The following is a 9,083-nucleotide window of genomic DNA, read 5'->3' on the forward strand; positions in this document are numbered from 1 at the left end:
ATTTCTTGAATTAACAAATTAATTCTAAAAATATTTAGAGAGGCTCTGTTTTGAGACAGTCAATATTCTAAACACCATTGCATATGTCAGGAATAAAACTGACAACATTCTCATCCTCCCTTGCTGATTTTCTAGTGCAGGTGTAAGGAGACAAAGAGAGAAAAATAAATAAAATACATGGTATGTTAGATGTTGACATGTGATAGAAAAAGAACAATAAGGCAGGTGCAGGACAGGGAGTTGAGCTATGGATTGCATTTTTAGACAGGGTGGTCAGAGAAGGTCTTTCTAAAGCATAAATAGGGAGGAAGAAGCCCTTTGGTTCAACTATTAAGTGCTCAGGTTAAGGGTTGGAGGTTCTAACACACCCATTGATTCCATGGGAGAAAAAACTGGAAATTTGTCCCCACAAATATTACAGACTAGAAAAAAAAAATCCGTGGAGTTCTACTCTATCACATGGGTTTGCTATGTGTCAGAACTGGCTCAAAATCACATGGCAGCAGCAATCGCAAAGTAGTGAGGACATCTGGTGAGCAAGGAATGGCAAGGGCAGCCGCCCTGAGCGGGAAGCTTGATTGGCATGTGTGAGGAAGGTAAGGGTGAAAGTGACCTACTGAAGTAATTTTTTTCACTCAGTACAATGAGATCCTGGAATTTTTGAACAGAAAGGGACATCCTTTGATTTATATGTACTAGAATTTATTTGGCATATGGGGGTGGGATATACAGATGAATTCTATGGGGGAAAATATTGAATGATGCAGGAAGTTCCAAAAGAAGAAATACACAAAGCCACTGTACCAAAAAGAAATGTTTAATATTCTAACCATTTAGAAGCAGAATATGATCAGGCACTAATGTTATTAAAAGACGAAATCCAAGCCGCACTGAAGGCATTAATGAAAAATAAGGCTCCAGGAATTGATGGAATATACCTCCTGAAATGTTTCAGTAAGCTGATAGTGTACTAGAAGCACTCACTCATCCGTGCCAAGAAATTTAGAAGACAACTACTGGTCAATTGATTGGAGGAAACCCACATTTGTGCCCATTCTAAAGAAAGGTGACCCAGCAGAATGTGAAAATATCATTGCTATCACATGCAAGTGAAAATTTGCTGAAGATAATTCAAAAACAGTTGCAGCAGTAAGTTGATAGAAAACGCTGGAAATTTAAGCTGAATTCAAGAGGACATGGCATGAGCGATGTCATTGCTGATAACATCTGGACCTTGACTGAAAGCTGAGGGTGTCACAATGGACTTTATTTGTGAAGATGGAAAGATATATAAGGTGCATAAGTCAAACAAACTTATATGTATGTGCAGGCCAAGCAATGAATAAGGTAGACTTGAGAAGAACTGGTGTATTTGAATTATCGTGCCAGCAAAGAACATTGAAAGTACCACCGACTGCTAGTAGAACAAAGGATTCTGTCTTTGAGGTAGTATAGCTGTAATGCGCATTAGACGTGAGGATAGCAGGACTTGTGTGCTTTGGGCATGTTATCAGGAGAGACTAGACCCTGGAAAAGAACATCATGCTTTGAAAGTTGAAGTCAGTGGAAAAGAAGACCTTGAATAAGATGGATTGGCACAGTAACGAAGGCTCTAATAATTGTGAGTGTGCGCAGGGCAGGACAGTGTTTCATTCTCTCATACAAAGGTGCTATGAGTTGGTTGCTGTGAACTTGAGCTGACTTGATGACACCAAAGTAAAACAGCAAATACGGGTGGTGTGTTCGTCTGGATACTTTAGAGAAACAATCCACAGAAACTCATATGTATGAGAGAGTTTTATATAAAGGGTAAGTGTGCATCAAGAAAACATCCCAACCCAGTGCTGGCCAAACCCACAAGTTCAACATTAACCCATATGTCCAACATCAATCCACAAAGTCCTCCTCCATCTCACAAAACATACACTATGATGCCAACTTCAGGAGGAAAGCTGAATCAGTGAGTGTGTAAGCATCTCAGCATTGGCAGGGGTCTCCACACGGCTGCTCCAGCACCCAGGGATGCATCGGGGTAGGGCCATGTGGCTTCTTCTTGGGGATGTCTTGCAGAAAGTGAGCCTTGCCAGCTGAAGCAGGGAACTGGCTAACACAGCTGCACCCTGGTCTGACCATCAGAAAGCAAGAGACCTGAGAACTCAAAAGGCGAGACTCACTGAGACATTTATCTCTCCACCCTTCAACTAACCCCCCATGTGTTTATCGGCCAGGTTGGCACAATAAACTTTAACTATATCAGTAGGAATAAGAGAAAAAGTCGAGTAACAAGATAGGAAGTTACTATGATAATGCAGATGAGAGATGGTGATGGCTAGGCGCAGTGAGAAATTAATTGTTGGATTTGAAGGTCGAAGTGACCAGTCTTGCTGGCAAATTACATATAGGAGGGGAAAGAAGAGTCCAAAATAACACCAGTATTTTGACCCAAGCCTTTGGAAGAATGGAGTTACCATTAAGTGAATTAGGAAAGACATGAATCCGAGCAGTTTTCGTTCATTCTTTTTTTAAAGGAAAAATAAGGAGCTTGATTTTGTAAGGAGTCCTGGTGCAAACTGGTTACAAGCTGGGCTGCAAACCAAAAGGTCGGAAGTTTAAGACACCAGCTGATTCTCGGGAGAAAGATAGGGCTTTCTACTCCCTGAAAGAATAAATTTCAGAACCCACAGGGGCAGTTCTAGCCTGTACCATACGGTTGCTATGAGTGGGAATCAAGTTTGGGTTTGCTTATTTTTGGTCTGATTTTGTGTCTCTTAATTTTTATTTGCCTCTCTGGCTCCTAGGGAGATATTTTGAAAAGGAAATTAGACACATGAATCTGGAACTTAGGCATAAAGTTACAGCTGGACATATGATTTCAGAACCCAAGCATGTAGATGGCAGGAAAAGCAGGAGAGTAGATTATATCACTAAGGGATTGAATGTCGTTAGAAGATAAAAGATCCAAGAACTGAACTGTGGAACAGGACAAAGTGAAGAGGTGAGGGAAATGTGGAAGAATTATCAAAGACGACAGAAAAAGCATCCAGTGATATAGGGCGACAATAAAAAATCTGGTGTTGGGGAAGGCATGTGGAGCCCTGCTTGAGTGAGGAAGGATGATGAAATGATCAACAGCACAGCGATTGCGGATAGACCAAATAGGCAAGGTATATCGTGCCCGTGTGGGTAAGAGGGCTGTGTGGTGTGGTGTTTTTGAGGTGGTAATTTATGAAGTGAATATTTAAATGAGTTTTGAAGAATTACCAGATAGAGAAAGAGGAGGAAATTTTAAGAAGTAACTATTTGAAAAAAGCCAAAGAGAACTGAAAGTGACAGTGGAGTACTGAGAAATTCCATGTATGGTTTTGGAAATGCTGAGGGATGAGGTTGGAAAAGTTGTGAGGGTCAGTTGTTGGCTGAATTATGTCTTCTCGAAATGTTGATAGTCCTTAACCCTGTACATGTGGAGGCAGATGCATCCATAAGTAAAGGAGCTCCAAGAATTCTTGGTAGCCCCCAGGAATTAGGAAAGATGACCACAAAAGGAATTAATGTTGAGACCTTGATTTGGGCTTTTAGCCCCTAAAACAGTGTAAATTCTAGTCTTAGAGAATAAATTTCTAGTCTTTAAAATCACTCTCTTTGTAGTATTTTGTCATGGCAGCCATAGGAAATTAACATAGGGCCTTGGATGCTCTACTGAGAAAAAGGGAAGGAAAGAAGGGATGGCCATTGGTTGAGGTGGATATTTTCCATGACAAAACAGCTGGTTCAATATTATTTCCATTTTACAGTTGTGGGGAGAAACGTAGGTGAAGTCATTTGTCTAACACCCACAACAGGTAGGGTTTTTGTTATGAGCATGATGTTTTTCCCTGGGAGGTTAAATGAAGATGTTTGGACTAGAGTGTGACAAATTCATATCAACGCTTTGGGCAGCATCCTGGCATCAGTGTGGGGCATGAATTCGAAGACAGACGCAGTCACTTTCTGCATTATTTGCATTGTATTTTCATCCAGATGAGTCACACCATCCAGCCGAGGGGCCAAATGCCGGGGGTTTGAATGGAAGATGTTAAGGCACACTTGCTCTCTGTAGATGTATCCTGGTCGCGGTCTCTCATTATGTTGTCAGCGTCTTTGGCATGCTTCCAGTGGGGGCATCCAATACCATTTGAATGAATGTCATGGGAAAGCAAAGCCCAGAATGATCCAATTAAGGAAAGATGCCCTGTTTCTCCTGCAAGTCTGAGGAGACCCCTTTCAAGTCAATGTCAGTACAGTCACTTAGTGGGAAAACATAATTCTCTGAGAGTCTTCTGCACCAAGACCTTATTATGATAATGGGTATAAAGAAATATCCATGAGACGTGCACATCAGAGGATAACGAGAACCCCAAACCATGACAGATCCAATGAACTGTTTAATTGGAAAGGATTTTATAGGAGATGGAGGCCATCCTCCTGGCTCTCTAGCTATAATGGGAAATTATGAAATGTCGATCACCATCAACACTGCCCCAAACCCAATGGCAGAATGAAATCATATAAATGCAAATTGTGCTGTAATTAAAGAGGAAAGAGGAAGAAAGAAAAACATTGAGCTGAGCATGGCCTTCAGAGTCCTGAGCTGTCTTTGAGAATTTAGCAGGCTCTGAGGGTCTGCTTTGAAATCCTCCTCCTAAGTTGTTGATGGGGGCAGGAGGTTAATGAGGAGGAGTTGCAGGGATGATTTGAGGGAGCTGGAACAATGTCATCTCACACTCACAGTCTCTCTGGGGGTGTCTGATTGATGGAAGTGTGACCATTTACACAAGCAGAAGGGCAGGCTCTGCTATCTACTGCTCCTCCCCACTACTGTTTATGATCATCTTTCAGGAGCCCACCACTGGGATGTGACGGGAAAGGAAAAAGGAGCAAGGGCAGTTTTCATATGGGAAGCAATGCTAAGACTGTAATAACATGCATTTAAAATTTAATTTAATTTAACATTTTGAGCAGCTCTACAATCCGTAAAATGAAAACACACACACACACACACACACACACACACAACACACACACACACACGCATGTAAAGCACAGTTGGACTGCTCACCAGAGGGTTGGTGGTTTGAACCCACCAGTCACTCCGTAAGAGAAAGATGAGGATGGTCAATTCCCTGAAGGTTACAGTCTTGGAAACCTCAAGGAGTTAGAATTGACTCAACGGCAATGGGTTTGTTTCTTGAATATGTGTGCCAAAATTCTCCTTTTCACCTTTAACCCCTGAGCATTCCCACATCTCCAGCCGGTAGCACAGGACCCACTATTATTAATTTTCTGGATGCCCTTTTAGAGTGTCTTTATGCTTGTACAAGCAAAACTTACTATGTGAACGTAAGGAAAAACAGTAGTGCCATGAAATCATAGAAACTCTCATTCAATAAAATATCAAAATGTGAAGCTATTGTTTCTTAACATATCCTTCATCCAGGCCTATGTATTTCTGAAAGTAGTGGTTCCTTCTCTCTAACCTTTCCCCCCAAAGCTCTTCAATTTACAGTATATCAAAATTGGTTTGGGCATCCTCAAGGGACTCAAATGGAATGATTTGTCCATCTTCATTGTGTTTGGGGAATAAAAAGAAGTGCAAGGAGGCAATATCAGGACTGTCGAGTGGATGGGGTCAGGTTTCCCAGTGAGATTCTCTCAGAGTCGTCCTAGGTTCCCTTGCAGAAGGAGCATTGTCATGATGGGAAATATTCTCAGCACAACATTCCCGGTGCTTCTTCACAAGCCAGCACTTCCTGTGCATACAGGATCATGGTGGCGTTCATGTGTCAGTGGAGCTTCCAAACTAAGACAGACTCGGAAGAAAGGCCTAGGGAGCGATTTCTGAAAGAACTGACCAGTGAAAACCTTATGAATAGAAGTGGAACATTGTCTGATATAATGCTGGAAAGTGAGCCCTTTAGGTTGGAAAACCAAGCTTGCTACCATTACCAAGGTGAATTATAGTTATAGTGACCCTATAGGGCAGAGTAGAACGGTTCCACAAGGCTTCCAAGACTATACATCTTTATGAATGGGGACTCATTCATCTTTCTTCCACAGGACTGCTGATGGCTTTGACTTTGCCATGTGCAGCCCAGCACTTAACCCACTATCCCACCAGGGAGGCACGCACACTATGACTCAACAGTGGCTATGACAATGGGCTTAAACATAGCAGCAATGTGACGGGGGTACAGCAAGTGCTGTTGGGTTCTGTTGTCTCCAGAGTCACTATGAGTCAGAAAATGATTCTGCATTTCAGGCAGACTGGTGAACTACTTTCCTAAAGCATCTGTTTGATATTTGCGTTTTGATCTTGTTTTTCTCTTCCATTTAGCTCTTATCTATTTCCCTAATCTCTAATATTATTCATTTCCCTGTAGTCATTTTCTTATTTTTATTTGTTAGAAAATTATTTCAAAATAAAGAATAAAATCAATTTAAAATCGCTAATAATTCTACCTTCCTAATGATATACTTGTTTTCCTTTTATTGGGCCCTCTTTGGTTCTCACCCAAATACAACGGCAGTTTTTATAGCTGAAGTCATAAGATGGCACAATTTTGTGCTTTCATTGTTTACTTGCATCAGGAAAGCACTTTGTCTATGTAGCCTGTAATTATGGCAAGCTTTCAACTTCAGTACCATTGACAGTTTTGCCTTGGGCAATTCTTTGTTATGGGGGACTGTCATAAGATGCTTTGTAGGGTGCTTAATAGCACACCCGACTTCTACCTGTTAGATTCCAGACCACCTCTTGCAGGTCATGACAATCAAGAAAGTGTCAGTGCTTATTGTCAAATAGCCTCTAGAAGTCAAAATTGCTGCAAGGGGAGAACCGAGGAATTACAGGAGTCAGTTTTATTTATTGCTTGACATTATGTATACTTAGTAGATGACTTGCAATTTGCCAAATTATACACATCACTTGCAACATTTTGTCATTTTAACTTATATTTTAAGGACATTCACGTAGTTCATTTTTCTCTTCTACAATATTTCCTGGAGGGAAAACTTCTGGGGGTAAGGTGCATGTGTTAAAAGGCACATGACTGTTTGTAGAGAAGAATGTTCTTCACAAGTGGCTGCCACAACCTCAGCTCCAAGCTGGGACATTACATGATCTCATGCCCAGAATTCACCTCCTGCTGATATAAATCACCTGAATCCTTTAGAGGCCTTCTGATCACTAGGAAAAGTGCTAAGTGACTTACACATTTGGTGCTGGGTCGACAAATTAGTTATCTGAACTATAAATTACTGCAATGATCCATAAATCAGACCCAGATTACATAAATCAAAAGACACTGACATGCAATGGGAATTTAAGAACACTAATTTATAAAGCATATTATGATAAAATGGGCCAAGCAAGAGAGAAAAACCATGACACATCCGCCAATGCCTCTGCACCTGAGGAGGCATCAGATGGCCAGCCTGGCATCGAGAGAGCCAGGAAGTCACTCAATGTGGACTTTGCTTAGAAGGGGAATGCGGGAAAACAGTAGTGGCTCCTACAGAACCAAGATATCATTGATGCGCATTGTAACTTCCAAGACACTTCTAAAACATGGGTTTTTTTTTTGTTTGTTTTATGTGCTTCTTTCTAGGGTGTCTGGTGCTACTGGGGCTGGTGGTGAAACATGGGATTGAAAAGTAGTCCAGCTGTTTCGTGCCTCAGGGAGAGTATTTGTGTATATCTTTTCCCAGCTGCCATTCACTCCAATTCCATCTCCTTTCAATTTTTAATATTCATTCAGCTTAAATGTCCCCCCAAGGACACTGTCCTTGCCACCTTGATTAAATTAGGTGGCTCCACAGAGGCTCCACAGCTCCTCCACTGTCTCCCACCCCCACCCCCAGTTTACACTGTGATTCCCATAAGTGGTTTCTGGGAACTATAGCTCTTGCTGACCAGAGTGCACCCTCCAGAAGGGCAGCAACATGCCTTCTCCTGTGCTGTATTTCTAGCGCCTCACACAATGTTTCTGTGTTGTTCACATGCAAAGGACTTTCTGGAATAGATGAATGAATGAACAGATGAAAATAGGGTTCCACAGCTGGATCCTGGGTCTTAGAGCTTGTCCTTGGTAGATGCTGGCTCAACTGATATTTAACGGCAGTATTTTCTAAACATCTTCAGCTGATTTATGGGAAGTTATTAAAGGTCTAACAGAAGAAATAGTTGGTGGCTTGCTAAGTTAGGGAAAGTTGCACACCTCATTCCTCTTTAGGAAAGTTGTGATGTGCATTAACATGTTAACAACCCTGTAAGGTCTTCTCATTAAAATTGATAAGTACTATGCAACTAAGGTCTGGATTTCCATACAGAGGAAATGATTTGAATTGTGATGTTTCCTGAATCAGATCACTAACCACTGGTCGACACAGATTTACTAGATATTTAAATAACTCCCAATGTTGGACAAGGTGATGCCAGATATATAGACTACATAATCCTTTACCATTAACAGAAGATGCATTTTTGAGGGAATATAGATATACCTATGCATGTGTGTACTTATATATATATGAGAGTGATTTGTAAAAGTTCATGGAAAATGGAATTAAAAGATAATGGAAACTTTTCATGAATTTTTTGAAGCCCTCTTATATTTATTTACCAGGACAAATAAAAAAGTAAAAGCTCATAAGTGGCCATCTAAGATACAATTATTGGTCTCTCCCTGTGCAGAAGAAAGAAGAGTGATGGAACAGAAGGACACATGGAAACATAAGAATTAGCTGGTACCTAGCTGATTGCTCTGGAAAGGGTTATATGAGAAGCTCCTGGATAGTGTGTAAACTTGTCTTAGACTGGGTTCTTTACAGAAGCAAAATTAGTAATGTTTAAACAGATAGTTAGATGACAGACACATCTGTCTAAATAAGATAGGCTGGATGAACAATCTGGAGGAGAACACAATGGGACCTATGGTTCTGGAGGGACATGGGAGAGTGAGAGGTGGGGGAAAGGAAGTGGTGTTAACAAACCCAGGGACAAGGGAACAACAAGTGATCCAAATCGGTGGTGAGGAGGGTGTAGGAGG

The sequence above is a fragment of the Echinops telfairi genome, unplaced genomic scaffold, assembly GCF_000313985.2.
Source record: "Echinops telfairi isolate 266 unplaced genomic scaffold, ASM31398v2 ScPeMD7_16;HRSCAF=60, whole genome shotgun sequence".
Classification (NCBI taxonomy): Eukaryota; Metazoa; Chordata; class Mammalia; order Afrosoricida; family Tenrecidae; genus Echinops; species Echinops telfairi.